Source organism: Oryza sativa, chromosome 1, assembly GCF_034140825.1.
Source record: "Oryza sativa Japonica Group chromosome 1, ASM3414082v1".
NCBI lineage: Eukaryota > Viridiplantae > Streptophyta > Magnoliopsida > Poales > Poaceae > Oryza > Oryza sativa.
The window spans coordinates 19,594,583-19,613,468 of NC_089035.1; the positions used below are offsets into that span (position 1 = coordinate 19,594,583).

General features: G+C 40.0%; 1 long non-coding RNA gene and 1 pseudogene across 1 annotated transcript; one reads left to right on the forward strand and one right to left on the reverse strand.

Moving 5' to 3' along the window:
* Positions 1-5,302: 5,302 nt before the first annotated feature.
* On the forward strand, positions 5,303-6,138 carry LOC136354952 (uncharacterized). Its single transcript, XR_010738878.1, has 2 exons — positions 5,303-5,684; positions 5,785-6,138. It is a non-coding gene; the product is annotated as an uncharacterized lncRNA (long non-coding RNA).
* Positions 6,139-6,537: 399 nt separating this feature from the next.
* LOC136355350 (uncharacterized) lies at positions 6,538-9,330 on the reverse strand (annotated as a pseudogene).
* Positions 9,331-18,886: the final 9,556 nt, after the last annotated feature.

An 18,886-nucleotide genomic window follows, 5' to 3' on the forward strand; every position in this document is an offset into this window, starting at 1 on the left:
GCCAATAAGAAGAATGAAAAGGGTGGCGATGCGCCGAAGTTGTATTGGATTGTCTCTCTGTTATAGTGGTATGCGGTCTATATTTATACCCCGAGTACAAATTAGTCCATTATGGACACGACTCAAACTTTCCTAAAGATATGATACAAATAAAACCATATTCGGCGGTTTCTTACCAAATCTTTAATAAACTAACTCAAATATACTAATTAATAGATACAATTACCATATTTGAGCTCTATCTCTAATTGGCAATTCGATCTAGGACCATTATGAGCCCAAGTTATACCATATCAGCTGCTTGCCACATCGGCCAAGCCAAGTCTCTGTCCGGTTTTCAGCCGATACAATACTCAGCTGATGTGCAGTCTAACTTGGAGATCAACTCGATTCCACACCAAATCTGCTTCGATTTTTCTCCTTCTTCTCTGAATCTGATGCAAAATTCACAATATTTTTAAAGTTCATCCTCACCAAGTGTAATTAATGCTAATTTTCTCTTTCGTCATGAAACCATATCATCTTAATTGCTTTTAGCCTTTGAATGATTCATCAAGAATGCAAATTGTACCTATTCTCCCCAAATGCCACACATACAATACAATTAGTTATCACTTTTGAATAATTAATCAAGGTACAATGTATATAAACACATAAAAGAAAATCGTAATGCAAGAAAGAAAATTTTACTACTTACATATTCTATTTTATTGCGTAATTCTTCCGCATCATTATTTGTTGCTGGAAGAGTTGCCCATATTAATGCTTGTTTATCCTCTATCCCTTCTTCTGCCATGGGTTTTTATCAAATCCCAGAGGGTATTCACCAGAAATTTGATTCAATTAGGGGATATATTATTGGGCTGGAAACAAATAGGGGGCAAAGTATCACATGGTGAGTGGGTATCCATCTACTCTCTCTGTTTCACAATATAAGTCATTCTAGTATTTACCACATTAATATTGATGTTAATGAATCTAAATTCAATATAAATGTGGGAAATGATAGAATGACTTACATTGTGAAACGGATGTAGTAGTACGTATATATAGTACTGAGACCCCAACCATTTTGTAGTGCGCATGCGGCCGAGCTCGCTAGCTCGATCGATAGAGAGATAGGAAAACCGTCAATAAATCTTGCATGTGTCTAGTGGGCAAACAAAAATATAATTGTTATGAATAGATGCATGGACAGCACTTGGATGCATGCATACTATAGCCGGCCGAGAGTGCTCTGGATCCTGATCATCCGCTTCTTCCGTCGGTTTGGCCCACCCCACTGGTTAGCCCATGCATGGTCGACCGGCTTTTCTCACCTTGCATTTACATCGAGTTTTACTAGCTCCAACTTTGTACTAGTTAATTATCTTTTTGAACATCGACACAATTTACATCTTGTAGGTCTAGTTTTTCTATTTTTTTCGAACATTTAGAATAGAAATTTACTACCAACATGATTAAACAAAACTATTTTTAATTATAAATATACTAAAGTTGTTTTGACAAATCGAATTTTAATCACTATCTAAAAACACTAGCATGAATTCTCACAGTTGTAACAGGCTTTCTGTAATGGGCCGAATGGAACCATTATAGATAACAATACAGGTAGCATGGGCTACCATTAGAGATAGCTTAAGCAATCTCGAGCCATTACAGATAAAACATCATATGTAATGGCTCTTTATTAGGGGTCATTATTGATGAGGCGGCTGTCATCTGTAATGATTCTTAATTAAAAGCCATGACCATCTATCGGCTCCTAATTATAGCCAACTCATTTGTAACGGCTCTCATTAGAGAGTCGTTAAAGATAATTAACCTTCCCAGATTAGGGCCGAAGATATAAATATCAACCATTCAACCTTATCCACTTCAACCTCATCAATCGCTCTCCAACACCGCCTCTACCTTCTCCACCATGCCGATGCCACCTCCCCTTATTGAGCTCGGTACGGTGCCGCTTCCCCCACGGCTCCGACCCCATGCTGCCTCAGCCTATCAACCCAGACCTTAGTGGTGCCTCCTCCCGCCTTCCCCCGTGCCAGCGCTACCACCCTCCCACCGTCCGAGCACCGTCGACAAATCAAGCTCCTAGAGATGGATCCAGCCTCGGTGGCATCAGAGAGCTACGAATCTGGCCTCTACGGTTGCGGGGAGTAGTGGATCCGGTCTTGGTGGCATCCTCCCCAACACCGCATCTACCTCCTTCCCCATCCTGCCAGCGCTTCTCCTCGTCAACCCCAAACCTGACACCGTCTCAACTCGTCAACCTCGACCCGGGCAGCGGTTCCTCCCATTGACATTGACCTCGGCGGCGCAAGCTTCCCTCATGCGAGCACTGCACGGTTTGCAGCACTGGTTCGACAAAGTCGGCTATGTTTTTTTCAATTATTTTACCTATCAGTAACGGCTCCTGATTTTGAGCTGTCATAGATGAATTCCCATATCAGTAACCAAAAGGTTGTGACGGCTCGACGAGCCATTACATATGATAATCTTGGGCTGTTACATACAAGGGTTCTGTGCTAGTGAAAATAAGCAGAGTTTAATATTTATTTTTCATAGGGTGTATTTAGTTCACGCCAAAATTAAAAGTTTGGTTGAAATTGGAATGATGTGATGGAAAAGTTAGAAGTTTGAAGAAAAAGTTTGGAACTAAACAAGGCCATAGAGAAGTGATTTAAGAATTTTAATATTAAACTATAAGCATTTAAAGCATTACCACGTAACATTGAATGGAGGGGGGTACACACACTTGCACCATCATGTGTATCTCTCTCCAGCTAGCTAGGAATCTCCGGCCTGGCGGAGATCAATATATATATAAATAGATGTGGGGGATGTATAGACAGTGTCATAGATGCATATGCATGCGTCTGCAGTAGATCTTCTTTCCTTCTTGTTTTTTTTAATCTCGAACTGGCCATGGCTTACTGCACATCTGCGTATATATATGGCCAGTGATCTGGTGAGGCCGGTGTCCAATCAGATCTCGATGGAAGCTGCCCTACACTGTTGCCGGCGCTTTTAACTCTACCCCTTTAGTTATGAGGTTTTTTACCGTACAACAATAGGGGCGGTACTGCCACTACATAAATAATTTTCCTAGACAGGGACCCTTTTAGAATGCGTGCAGTGGTAACTCAGCCCGCATAGGTTTTCGTATGCGGTCCATTTAAGAGGACCGCACGGCACGTGAAAATGAGCCGATTTTCCCGTGTAGGCATGTTAAGAGAGCCGCACGTGAAAATAGTACTCCCTCTTTTCTCTCTCATCCACTTCAAAATTTCCCCTCTTTCTCTCCTCACCCCTCCCCTCTTCTCTTTTTCTTATATTTATCTGCGAGTCCTCTCTTCTCTCCCACGCCTCATCTCTCTCTCTCTCTCACGCCTCTCTTTTCTCGCATGACTCTGCGAGTCCTCGCTTCGGTGACGGTGGCGCGGCGGCGGTCGGCGTTGGCGCACGGCAGCCTCAGCTCCATGCGGCGGCGGTGGAGGCGTGGGATCCAGCGGACGGTAGTCGTCCCCGCACAGATCCGGCGGCCGTCCGTCCTCCCCCCGCATGGGATCCGCTCCGCTCCCCTCCCTAGATCCGGCGGAGGGGAGGGATGTCGGCGGCGGTCCGGCCGGAGGAGAGTGGATCTGGTGGGCGGCAGCGCAGAGGCTGGCGATGCGGAGGCGGGCGGCTCGGAGGCCGCCACCGACGATGAGGAGGAGGAGGAGGCGGCGCCGCCGATTCTAGGTTTTTTATTTTTTTTGAATTTTTTTTGGGTATTTTGTTTTCCCGTGCAGGCGACATAAGCGTCCACACGCGAAAATCGTGATTTTCGCATGCGGGTGACGCACCCGCACACGAAAATCGTGATTTTCCCCGACCCTAGGGTGCGTGCGGGCCTCCCACCCGCACGCAATAATCGATTTACCTGCATGCAAAAATCTTGTTTGTGGTAGTGCGCAAGATACCTAAATCTCTAGGCCGTTGGATTGGACCCAATCGAACGGCTGCTAGAGTTCGGTATCGCGAGGTACACTTTACTCCCTGATTTGGTACCACCGGATGAAATGAGGTGGAAGGGTAAGAAAGTAATTTCGCATGGTATGTATTGATGAGGCTGTATGGTTGGATGAGAGGATGATGCGGGCAGTAGAACCCCTCGATCTCTCCCTCGCCGCTCCCGCGGCTGTTCACCATTGTCGGTCCTCCATTCCTTGCCGGCGCCACCTCTCGTCCCTCGTGACTGTGCTGGCTACATCTGTCGCTGCCTCTCAACCATTTTTGCGCTCGCCGCCGTTGGCGGCCATGGATCGACGAGGGTGAGACCTCCTTGCCGTGCCACTATGGGGAGAAGGGGGAGTTCATGATGGAGGGGAAGATAGAAGAGAAGCGGTGTTGGAGAGGGTGGAAGGGGAGAAGCAGCGCATGCGGAGAAGGGCAGTGCTGAAGGGGATGGAAGGGCAAGGTGGCGAGCGAGCGTGTTGTGAAAAATAGTAGGATTGCCGCAGATGAGGATGATGGAGAACTGCGCGTGGGAAGGAGAGACGAGCCACCCTAATTTTGATCCGATCTACCCTCATGAATTGGATAGCCAGATTTGATTTGGTACCTACAGGTCCCAGTATCGGGAGGTACAAAATGCTGGACTGGAATAACGCTCTTTAGTTATACATATATGTCTCTTCTGAGTTAAACTTATAACTACCATTGGGCTAGCCTATATGAGGCGGAGCTAGAACGAAATGGAAGCACTCGTTGACTTTGCTTTAGATCAAGCTTAGGCTGATATCAATGTCTAAGTCATTTAGACTGAGAAGGGCACACACACATATATGGTAAAAATAGATAAATTATTGCTAAAAGGTTATTTTTACCGGGTTCCTGGGTACCCTTTTATTAATAGAGCTTTACCCCCACCTCTATATATATATATATATATATATATATATATATATATATATATATATATATATATATATATATATATATATATTGTTTATTACCACCTATGTGTTTTTAATGTTCTAGACATTAATTAACATGATCAAAAGATATTAAAGATATAACGATGCACTAGTGTCTTAATCTCACGATAAATTGAGTAAAAAAAAGGCAAATTTTGCTACAGGACATTCTTAAATCGTGGTTTTAGCCCAGGGACACCGCATGAAGTCAGTTTTGGGGGAAGACATCTCATAAACGTGGATATTAGCCAGAGGACAACGAGCCCATTAAAATATACTATCTGTGCTGACTAGGCGCGGGGGGCCCTTTTTTTTGCGCGAACGGACCAAAATGCCCCTTGGGCCATCTGCTCATATCGAGCTGGTTAGACTCGATCTAATCAAGTCGGTCAAACTCTAGCTTGCCATTCTCCACCACCACCGACGCCCACGCCGCCGCTGCTCTTCTCGCCATCCCCGACCAACCGCGCGCGGCACCGACTCCGCCGCCGCCTCTTGAAGATCTGGACGCTGGCGAGGGCGGCCTCTTCCACAACGATGTCGTCAGCTACCTTGTTCTCCCGTGCTTCCCCCTCTCGTGTTGGCCGTGTTTGTGAGGTAAGTGAGTTGCCTCTCGTTAAATGCCCATTCTGCAATGTCGATTCAATGATAGTGGAGCGGACATGCAAGAAGCAAGATAATTTCAATCGCAAGTTCTATCGCTGCCTGAGAGGACAAAATGTAAGTTCTACCCCTTAGTTTCTCCAAATTTTGTATTTGTAGGGTTTAAGTTGATTTTGGAGTTTGGTATTTCATAAGCTGTGTGTTGTTCATATTTCAGAGTGGTGCGCAATGTAAATTTTTCATGTGGCAAGGGGAATATGCTGTTTGGTTGGTCAAGGAGGGTGTTTTACATGCATGGACAGATTGCAATGCTCAGAGGACACAAGTTGAGGTGCCAGATTCATTGAATGCTTCAATGGGAGGAGTAAATGATACAATTGAGAAGATGAGAAGTGAGCTGAAGAAGGCAATGAGTACAATTAGGGTGGCTGGGATTATACTTGTGACTGCAGTAGTTGTGTTTGTAGCCATGAATGCAATGAAATAAGAAGTAGCAATGTGATGCAAAAATGTATTCAGTACTATGTTATATGTTTGAACTTCAATGAAATGTGATGCAATTTATGAGCTTCAATGAAATGTGATGCAATTTATGAACTTCAATGGAATGTGATGCAATTTTCATGCAGAAATGATCTTCAATGAAATATGATGCAATTTATGCTTGAAAATCTGTTCATATGTGCTACACATTGCAGAAGTAGTGTTTGCAACCAAATTCATAAAGCATGCCACATTCAAAGACAATCACATTCAAAGAGAACCACATTTTGCATCCAGATGCCAACATAGCTAAAGTCATTACTTCTAGAGCATTACAGTTGTCCATTGACACAAAATACATGTCTTAGTACTGACTTAATAAGTGCCCATCTCTGCTATTTCAGCTGGCAAATTTAGAGCACTTGAGTACTATGTTACAACTTCTTTGCAAAATAAAGTACCCTAGTATACTAGTACTAGTATTGGATTACAACTTCTTTGCAATCTTCTTCTTGTTGGCCTTCAGGGGGCTGGAATGAACTAGGGAGGAGTGCAGTAGAGCACTTTTGCTCCTCGTAACTGGTCTAGGGCTTCCAGATGGTTGATCACTAGCCAAAGCCTGAACAGCACCAGCAACAGCTTCAACAGCACCAACAGCAGCTTGATCACTAGCAGCAACACCCAGATCACCAAGTTTAACAGCAGCAGGGCTGTGACATGAGAAAATCAGAAAATTGTAAATGCAATGCAGAAAACACATGAACATAGTTGTTAAATTCAGACAATTGTATATGCAGGACACTTACATAGTTGTATTGTCATCATTAGGCACATGTTCAGGATTGTTTTTCTTCTTTCTGACTCTCTTAGGCTTGGGTGGGGCTGGGGGAGGGGCATCTGGATCATACACTGGTTCATTGCAGGTCTTCTGTAGGTGGCCAAAGCCATGGCACCTGTTGTATCTCCTTCTTTTCTTTCCTGACCCCCCTTCTTCAACTCCAATGAACCTCCTTGTCCTAGGTCTACCAGCTGATCTCTTCAGTATTGGTGGCCACATCTTGAATCTAGTATCCACCTTCTCCCATAGGCTCTTGTCTGGCATTGGTGGCACAGTTTTGGCATAAGCTGTCTTGAACATTTCCACAGAATAGTAGGGGCTGACATAGTTTTCCAGCTGCACTTCTCTCAGAGATCCAATGAAAGAGATGGCATGCCTACATGGGAGGCCTGTTAGCTGCCACTCCATGCAGCTACATTCTTGCTTAGTCAAGTCCACTGTATGCCTCCAAGTAGTCAAGTCTCTATTTACACCACTGACTTCACCTACAAATGGCTGACTCTTGTGGCGATTGTAGTTGAGATTCCTACTTTTGTCATGGAGCTGCTTCATTACATTTCCCAATTTATTGCCTTCAAGCCTCAGGGATAGCCTGTATCTTGAAGCTGGCCACATGTTTCTCTCAAAAACTTCTCCATGGAACCTTTTCTAGAAATTTTTGTACAGATGTCTCATGCACTCCCTATGCTCTACTCCATTATTGAACACCCTTGTCACTGCTGCATCAATGCCCTTGCCTGCATCAGTAGACAGTACTAGCCCCTGTGGGGATCCAATTGCTTTATTAAGGCACACCATAAACCATTCCCAGTTCTCCTTTGTTTCAGATCCAAAAACTGCATAAGCCATTGGGAACATCCAGTTGTGGCCATCTATACCAATAGCAGATGCCAACTGCACTCTCCACTTGCCTGTTAACACAGTTGAATCAATGCCTAGGTATGGCCTGCACCCATTCAAAAAGCCGTGTATACAGGGCTTCATAGCAATAAACATCGTACTAAACCTGTGCTTGTCATTTACCACATCATACTCTATCTCAACTATACTACTAGGGGATCTCTTCTCAATCTCAGCTTTAAAACTGTAAACAGCCTCGAAGCTTTGCTCCCATCCACCAAGTATCTCATCTAGAGCCATCTGCCTACCATCCCAATCTACATAGTATGACAACTTAATACAATATTTTTCCTCTAAAGTCTTCTTCAGAGGAGCAACCCCTATTGTTGGATCTTCTCTGAGCTTATTGATAACTCTGTCCTTCACCCAAGAGTTACTGGCCATGCAATTATTCTCCAGCTTGCTTGTGCTAGCACACCTATGCTTGTATGGCATCTTCTTTATCTACAACAAGTTACAGATTTGACATTATCATTCAATGGCTTAAAAGGAACATAATTGACAAAAAAAAAACAATAAAGATTTAGCTACATACCTGCCAAGTTCGACCATCTGGCAACCTTGAAGCATGGATCCTCCATCTGCACCTCTTTGCCTTGCAATAGGCCCTGTACCTTGTGGCTTCATAGTAGGGAACTGCAAGTTCAACCTCTTTCAGGACAGCATATTGCCTCATACACCTCTTAAAACAAAGTCCATCCTCAAAAGTAACACCAACTTCAATCCTTGGATTTTCTACATCTGCTATATGGATTAGAGGCTCACAACCCCTATTATCATTAACTTCTAGATCATCTACTGGTTCATCATTCTCTTCATCACCATCATCTTCAGGAGTATACTTTGGATCATTGGCCTCATCATCTGACACCAAGTCATTATAATTCTCCTTCTCATCACTCATTCCTACATACTCAACCTCATCGAACTCACCCCATGGATCTGGATTTGGAATAGCATGATCACTACCTTTATCTTTGGCCTTGCTAAGTTTTTTGGTTGGCACATTCTTAGCCTGACTTTCTTGTGTGGGTAAGACCACACTCAGTGGAACCACTGTGCTAGCTTCCTCCACACAAGAAACAATTTGGGTACAAGGCATGCCACCCTCACTCACAGTCACTTGTACTGTAAGCTTCCTAACATCCCAATACTGGTTTAAAGCCTCTAATAGAATAGCATCAGAAGAAATTTCAACATCCCTACCCACACTCTTTTGTCCCAGAAAGTCACTGTCAGCTCTTGGGCACTACCACAGATGATTTCATCATCCAAGTCCTTCATAAAATCTATCCAACAGGTGACATCTTTATCTACAACCCACTTAATAACACTTGAAATATGATAATCTTGGCTACCATTATCCATGTACTCAACATAAGCAACAACATTAATGACAACTCTGCATGCAGAGTTTGGATCCATCCTACAATGCGATGACAAATATAGCGAAAAACAAGCCCAACAAATCAGATTCACCAAGCCATTCATCCCGAACGAATCAAAAGCAGCGGAAATAAAACTTACCCTTTTGGCAACCATTTCGGGTTCTCCGGCCATGGCGCGCATGCCACCACCCCCTGCGACGGCGGTGTAGACATCACCGGAGGATAGATACACACACAGCACGGTTCACCCTTGCATCCCGGCGCTGTTTGTCGGGGATGGCGAGAAGAGCAGTGGCGGCGGAGTCGGCGGCGTGGGCGTCGGTGGTGGTGGAGAATGGTGAGCTAGGGTTTGACCGACTCGAACAGATCGAGTCTAACCAGCTCGATATGAGCAGATTGCCCAAGCTTAAGGGGCATTTTGGTTCGTTCGCGCAAAAAAAAGGGAACCCCCGCGCCTAGTCAGCACAGATAGTATAATTTAATGGGCGCGGTGTCCTCTGGCTAATATCCACGTTTATGAGATGTATTCCCCCAAAACCGACTTCGTGCGGTGTCCCTGGGCTAAAACCACGATTTAAGGATGTCCTGTAGCAAAATTTGCCAAAAAAAATAAGTTTGACCAAGTTTACCGTAAAATATATAGCAACATTTTCAATACGAAACAAGCATACTATCAGAGTATATTCAATGTTAGATTTGATAGAACTAATTCGCTATTATAAGAATTGCTACATATGTCTACAAACATGTCAAACTCATAAAAGTTTAACTTAAAAAGGTCAAAATAGGGGAGCACTAAGTATATCCTAATATATTTACATAGGTAATGATTTAAGATTTTGAGATTTTGGTTGAATATATAGAACGTCACATATATTTGAGAATGGATGGAATACTTACTTATATACTCTTTGGTACTATTTTCACATAGACGGTTGCAAATCATAGTCCCAAGCATGCAACGAGTTTACTAATCCGTGTCGTAAATTTTTTACCTACTCCATCCATCCTAGAATATAAAAGATTTTGGGTGGATATGTAACATATTCTAGTATAATGAATTTAGACATATTCTTTGTTTAGATTTATTGTACTAGAATATATTACATCTACCCAAACTCCCTTATATTTTGGAACAGAAGGAGTATATCGTAGTTTCTACTTCGAATTCGTAAAAACATATAGATTAGGCCGTGTTTAGTTCCACCCAAAATACCCAACTTTCCATCACATCACATCACATCCAAAAATTTCCTACACACATAAACTCCTAATTTTTTTTCCAAACTACGAACTTTCCCCAAACTTCAGGATATAAACACACCCTAACTGAACAACGGGTACAATATATAAGTCGGCCCACTAGGTTAATAGGTAGTACGGGTTAGTCCACTTACATTAATTTCTATTGTGTCGTACGTGCTGTAGCTCCGTTACAAGAATGCCACCCTCTCATATTGAGCTGGTAGTTTGCTATAGGCAGGTGAGAGGTCACGTAAAGGGACTTGTACTGCATTGTCTCTCGTAAGTGATCATTAGCAGAATGATGCGTGCATTGCGTGGTTTTGTATACAATATATTTGCGATAAACAATAACTATATATAATTGCCAAATGCATGCGTACGTCGAACCTATCATTGCATAAATTATATAGGCCATTTGCAGTACCGTTTCCACTGTAGAGAAGAAAGTATGTGTGTTACTTTGCCACCAGATTTCGGCTAATACCTCGTTGTCATGTGTATCGTTGTTCTAATTGTATCTCAAATGGCCCACAAATTGTTAATTAGGTGCCAACTATTTACATTACACCGTTAGCTCAACACATTTGACCAAAGAGGACTTGCTATTCTTCTTGTTCTTAAATGTACATGCACTCTAGCTCGATGTTATGGTTTAATTGTTTGGCAGTGCTCTGGCTCCAGCTTCACTTTTTCTGAAGATAAAAGCGCATGCAACTAAATATTTTTAGCTTTACTAGAAAAGGGAGCGTGTATTGGAGCGATCTAAAATAAATACTCCCTCCGTTTCATATTATAAGACTTTCTAGCATATATGTCTATATTCATTAACATCTATATGAATGTGGGTAATGCTAGAAAGACTTATAATATGAAACGGAGGAAATAATGAACTAGAGGGAATCCATTGCTCCACTCTATACTTCGTTCTTGAAGTTAGAATTAGGAGTTGGAATCCTATCAAAAAGACCTTATATATCTAACAGAGCTTTACCAGCCTCCTTCCTTATCGTCGGCATCCGCCAACCACATATGTCTATATTCCACGCCTTTCATGATAACTACTCTGGAACAGTACCATACCTATATACTTGGGAGGACACACTCGTAAGGGCAAATTCAATCATTGATTAAGTCTAGTGCAATCTCCTGGATGTATATATATCACCAAATAAAATAGATCATATATATAGTAATCAGTCCACCAACAATTAGTACATCCACATTTGTTTTCTATGCATATGTATCATGATTTGTCCTATCTATTGCTGGGGTTAATGTTAAGTGGAGAGTCCATGCTCCTTCTACTAAAAAAATTAATACCTCTAACAGTTAAAAATCATCATGCTCCTTCCATAAAAAAAATATAATACCTCTGACGGTTAAAAATCGTCAGGAATAAACAAAATATATATCAACGGAATATGTCTTGAAGTCAACACATCGAAAAAAAAAATACTGTCACAGCTACCTTGTTGACTAAAAATAAATCTGCTTGACGTGCGTCCTACTCCATCCGTCCCAAAATAAACACAGTGATGATTTTTCGTGTCCAACTTTAATCGTCCGTCTTATTTAATTTTTTTTTAAAAAAAACTAAAAAACATAAGTCACGCATAAAGTATTATTCATATTTTATAATCCAATAACAATAAAAATACGATTCATAAAAAATCTCAAATAAGACGGATGAAATTTATAGATGCGTTATTTTGAGACTGAGGTAGTAATTGATAGACCCATGATCCGTTTTTTTTAATTGTTGTGTTATACATTAACTAACCTGTAACCATTACCTATATGTGATAAACTGGAACATACGAGTTGGGGCACAATGGTTGAGAAAGGTGGCGGAGCAGATCGGGACAGTGGTAGGTGTGTCGCTGGCCAAATTAAAGGGGATGAGAAGATACATGAAGCTGGAGATAAATCAAACAAAAGAAATATATCAGTAGTAATAGTAATGGAGAGAGGAGAAAAAAATACTTCCTCCGTTTCAGAAAGACTTGGTTGCTAGCTTTCAAATTTTGTTCCACAAAAGCTCTATTTTTGGGGGTTAATTACTGTCAATTAGAGCCTAGAAAATTAATTACAACAAAAAAATATGAGATACGAATGGTCATGTTTCAACGAACAGTACTGTTTTATGTAAAAGTGGTTATAAATTAAGTTATCGTGGAATAGAGAGAGTACCAGTGAAGGGTGTGGCATTTAGGGCAACCAATATCGATTCTACTTGTAAAAGGGAGTAAATAGAGCTTTTCAATGTCAATTTTGGCAGCATAGCATGGGTCAATGAAATTAAAGCAGCACAGTAGCAAAATGGTTCGAAATTTCTTTTGTGGTCACAGTGTTGATCACGTGGTTACGGTAGCCCAGGGCACCAATAATATTTAATCAGTATAGCCCGGAAGGCAGATGGATCATCGAATGCTACTGCAAGTTGCTACACTTAACTGCTCAGTAATTAATTACGTACTATGCAAGCTAGGCAGCCGGATTGGTCGATGAACCTGCGTGCAAACATCCAATATTAATGCTATATGCCAGTAATAATGGCGTTTAATTTTTCACACGATTAACTGAAATCCTATTTTTCTTTCAAAAATCGAACAATTCGGTTGAAATCCAGTGTGATAGCTGAAACTACAACATATACATATATATTATACGTTTAATTATATTTCCCTATGAAATTTTGTAAGGATTTTTTTGTTTGCTATTTTCGTAGATGAAAATTGTGTGAAACCATGCACTTGCGCAAGTGATTGATTTTCTGGTCTATAGCTAGCTAGCTAGTGGGTACTAGGAGTGCGTAAACTCCTTAGAGCAAGTTCAATAGTATAGCCAACTACTAGCTCTAATTCATCAATAGCCAATCTAATAGCTCATTCATACAATAGTTACATACTACACTATTAATATCTAGTCCCACCTGTCATACACACACTGTTTTTTAGAGTCCGTGCTACAGCTGGCTATAAATCTGTAGCCCGCTGTCTTTCTCTCTCCTCATTTATCTTCTTAAAATATGTTTGCAGCTGGCTTATAGCCTGCTATTGTACCTGCTCTTATTAATAATACAGTGGTAACTGCGGCCCACTATTTTGACTTTAATTATGTCCCTAGTAGTAGTCGTGTAGTAGGTCATCGAATGCCATTTCGTTGCGTACAGTAATCTCGTTACAGTAAATAAGAGTAGTGGACTCTTATTTATGAGATCTGACAGCAAAGATCGCCAGGACGTACCTTCGTCGATCTCTTTGATCTGCTAACTCCCTCTGTCAAAAAAAAAATAATAACCACACACTTGTATTACAATGTGTAACATCCTAAATTCGATGGATTATATATTGTACGAGGTTGGTTATTTTTTAAAACGGAGGGAGTAGGATCGATGTATTACCTCCATGCACACAATCATTCTTTCCAATGCATTATATTATAAAATGTATTATAATATAAAATGTGTATATACATACAAATACAATTAAGGGCCTCTTTGAATCACAGGATTGAAAAAACGTAGGAATAGAAAAAACTCAGGAATAGTGTAGGAAATTATATGCAAAATAGAGGATTGAAAAACATAGGAAAATTGTAGGAATGATCGTTTGATTGGTACAAAGGAAAAACATAAGAATGTTGAGTATTAAGTTAATAGCAATTAAAATTTGAATGGAATGGTTTTACTAGGGTAAACCATTTTGCCCTCGATCCTACACATAGGAGAAGAAAAATAAGCTCAAGATGGATGTTAATTTTCCTATGTAATTCCCTTGAAATCATGGTCATAGAAAATTTTCCCATGCTTTTCCTATCTTCAATTCCTACAAATCAAAGGGATGAACAGTACCAAATCCCATAGGGTTCTTGTTCGTATGTTTTTCCTCCATTTTTTCCTATGAATCAAAGGAGGCCTTAACTAGCACCCTATCCTTTATATATTTTTTTAAAATCTCTCGCAACTTAAAATCTTTAATCCTGTTGGGTGCATGTTTATTTAATGAAGTAATTCAAACTGGAAGGTGATAATAACTTTTTGACACTGTTAGTAGTTGCGTAGGATTATTATATTTTGGGACGAAGGGTATATCACATACCATTAAACATAATTCAGATATGAAGCTAGATGAGTTCAGCTCGCCATCACAAGCTATCTGCAGATTTTCGCTGATATTGATTGAACACTGTTCATTTGTTGACTTCGGTTATTTTCCACAATAATAGTATGTTACAGTGTCAATTCGTTTTGTTGTATTAATATCGTTATCGCATACTAGCTACTAGACTTTTCTATGAGATCTGATAGCAATGTACTCCCTCCGTCCCAAAAAAAAGATAAACCCTGGGTTTCTACGTCCAATGTTTGACCGTCCGTCTTATTTGAAAAAAAATATAAAAAAAATTAAAAAGATAAGTCACGCATAAATTATTAATCATGTTTTATCATCTAACAATAATAAAAATACTAATTATAAAAAATTTCATATAAGACGGACAGTCAAACGTTGGACACGGAAACCCAGGGTTTATCTTTTTTTTTGATGGAGGGAGTACGTCTATGCTGATCTAGGGGTATCTTAGACCACTAATAAATCTCTACTAATTAAATAATTAAAAAAATAAGAGATGCTTCCATAGTCCGAAAAAAATGGCAAAAAAACCGGGCGAGCGAGAAAAAAAACCGGGCAAAAAACGTAATTGTCTGATAAAAAAAGGGCGAAAAAAATAATCCGATTCCCTTAAAAAGAAGGGCAACAAAAAAACCGGTGAAAAAAACCAGACGAGTGAGAAAAAAAACCGTAACTGTCCGATAAAAAAAAAGGTGAATCCGTGCCAAAAAAAGGGCGAAAAAAAATCTCCGTGAAAACAAAAAAATTAGCGAAAAAATAAAAAAAAGTCCGACTCCTATCCGATTCTCTCTCAGAAACGAAAAAAAAAGTCCGACTATAGATCCGATTCCCCTGAAAAATAAAAGGCGCCACTCCTTTTGAGTCCGAGATACCAGCCACCACTCCTCTCCTCTCGGTTTCAATCTATACCGTGATATCTCTCACATCTTGGTGAAACAAAATGATGTGCCGGATTGAAGATCTGTTTACAAAAAAACGGAAGCTACAGATCGGGAGCATTCTATTTTTATATTATTTTAATTTTTGGGTTTGTACTTTTGCATTCTAGTCCCTGTAATTTTTATATTTACATTTGAGTCCCTATAATCTTACAATAAGGTATTTGAGGTCGTTTTTGATAAAAAATAATAATAAAAGAGAGAACAAAAGCAGAAAAAGCAAAAAGGTGCATTAAAAAAAGTTTCCCCTAAGTCCTGTATTGGAAAAAAGCAAAAAAAAAAAGAACATTTGAAGAAAAAACAAGTAAAAAAAACACGTGAGAAAATAATTGTAAAAAAAGGCAAAAAACACACGAGAAAAGAAAAGCAAAAAAGGGAGAAAAATGTGGTTTTCGTTGTAAGTAAAAAAGCAAAAAAAATGCTAAAAAAACTTTTAGAAAGAAATGCGCCATTTCTGAATGGTTTGATAAAATCGCACAAGAAAAAAGCACCGTTTATATAAAAAAAAAGCCGCTCATTAAAATACAAACATTGTCATTGAAATGATTATTCATGAATTTTTTTCACCCGTTGTAATGCACGGGCATTTTTACTAGTATATATAGTATATATGTATAATTCAGTTTCTCGATCGTCCTGATCGGAGTATATCACATGACCCTCTATTGATGTTTTCGTACCGGCCGGCCAAAATTATAGACCTCCACCTGAATTTCTTCAATATTAACTGAAAACTGTTCATATATTCATTCATTACTTCAAATCTATCTGGCGAGATCAATTATTTAATCCAAAGCTAGCAAGGTCGTTTGGCCGCTGATGATAATTAATTGTTTTTTCCAAGAAATGGAGATGCAGAACCACGGGCTGTAAGATCGAATTACATATAAAAAAAAGCTACCAAAGGGTGAACGGTTGAAATCACCAAAAATCAAAACCTTTTAGCAGAATTAAATGTTACCCACAAACTCAACAAAGTTCCAGTTGAAGCCTGGTCTGACCATAGATTGTACACCAGTTTGACCGTACCCTTACCGTCGGTCTGATCAGTGTAGATCGGCCGGTCTAACCACTCTCCAAGCCGCCGTCACCGGTCGCCGCTGCCGGTCCAACCGTCTAAGCACCACCGGTCTAATCGCTGGGTAGCCGCCGATCTAACACCGTGCTCCCACCGTTGTGACCATCAAAACCAAGAAAAACATAAATCGAAGAACTCTTAAAAATAGATCAAACTTACTGCTTATAATTATGTTTACAAGTGCAAAAAACAACACTCCTCTCTTAAAATTCAACTAAGCTTGAAATCTAGGCTAAACCCTAATTTTCTCTCAACTCAACTTTCACGAAAAATCAAGAGCCAATTCTCTATATACCCCTGAAATTTAAGCCCATCCCTTTCATACCCTTCAATTTTACTCAATCCTTTATATACCCTCGAAATTTCATCTTGATCCTTTATATACCCTTCCCTTGGCTATGCGAGGATGCTAAAATAGGAGTGTGTGGTTAAATGTGAGTTTGATAGTTACATATTATTTATTTGACTATTTTTTAGTGTTTAAAATATGTTGACCGAAAAGTATATTATTGTCTAGGACATATTTAAGACTTTATTGCCACTCAAACAACCCCTTCGTCACAGCAAACTTAAATGAAAATTGCATTGAGTTTCTTTGCATCTTCCAAATTCATGTTCTCTAATCTAATCTAATCATTATAAATGTCAAAATAATGCACAACCTGAACTCAACCGTGCAGTAACATATTTTGATGCTCAAGTTGCAATCTTTTCCCTAACATATATAAATACCTAGGGGCATAAAGATTAATACTATGTATGTAGGCATCAAAAAAGAAAATACTAAAATTAAGAGCAACAGCCTGACGGTCAGGTCGTAGACCCTACTCCACGGTGGTTTCTTTTGCCAGTGATGAGAGTGGTGGCCTCAACAGCACCACCTGCAAGCAACGGGGACGGAGGTAACCAGCAACTCATCGGTAGAGTGGCGGCGCCCCAAGGCAACGAGACGACGCAGGCGGGGGCGAGGACGGGATGGCCGGCAGTGATGGACGTCGGCGTGGGAGGTCGAGCGGGCGGCAGCGACGGTCGTCCTTGGAACGCTGGCCCGGTTACACGCTCGATGCCTGCGCCCGTGCACTAGATGGAATGAATATGATTGGATTGGGAGAGGCGACCGAGTAGCTAACGTTACCAGGGGTACTTTTGTCTTTCTCAAATTTACTGACAAGCTAACAGGAGGATCTGTTAGAAAATCTAACGGTAGGGGTATAGAAGGGATCAAAGCAATTTTCAGGGGCACATTAGGGATCGAGTAAAACTCAAAGAGTATATATGGGATTGGCTCAATTTCCAGGGGTAGAGAGGGAATTTTCTCAAAAAATGAATACCAAGAGAACTTAAGCCCTCTTCTATTTATATCCAAAAGTAGCATCCTAAAAGCCACAAATTCAATATGTATAAGTAGTCCTAATACATTAGGAACTTATCTACTCATCCACGTACACAACTTATCTTTCATAATTCAAATTTCAATCTTCCCAAATTTAGACTCGTTTCAAATTTGAGCCTGCTTTCTATACACAAACAATCCCTCTCATATGCCGCATGGAATCTTCACAACCACATGTATTGTTCTTCAGTCTAAACATCCCGCATGATCTGCTAATCCTCCAGACATCAACTTCTCCCAAATCGACTCCTAGTTCATCATTGACAACGCTCTCCCGAAACATCAAGACACAAACAATGTAAGAAAGACAAAAATATATCATGCCTTACCGTTGTCAATCTTTGAACTCATGACCTTTTGAATAAATTATTTTTATCTTCAATACATTAACAATCTCATCCTCATATCATTACATGAAAATATATCTTGCATTAGATATATTTATTTACTTAGCCTATATTAATATTCGAAAAAATGACTTGATAGAGGTTCAAATACCTTTACATATGAGATAAATTTTAAAGTTTCAAAAATTCCTCTACAAGATAAATTTTCAAAAAACCTACTAAAATGTCTTAAAAAGTATCTCTAGAGTAAAATATTACCTTTAGAAGGTGCATATAGACTATATAACTCTTGGTTTTAGAGGAAATTCAAAAATCTACTCTACAGAAGTGTCACTACGTAAGATATTGTAGCGAGTAGGTATAATAATAGACTATAAGTCATCTATAAGCACATGTGGAGAAGATAAGAGATGAGAGAAAAGAGAAGCAGGCTTATAGCCAGCTGTAGCACGAACTCTAAGATACTATGTGCGTATGATATATGGGACTAATTATTAATGATGTAATATATATATTTGTAGTTAATTGTTGTATGAATTGGCTATTAAATTGACTATAAATAAATTGGAGCTAGTA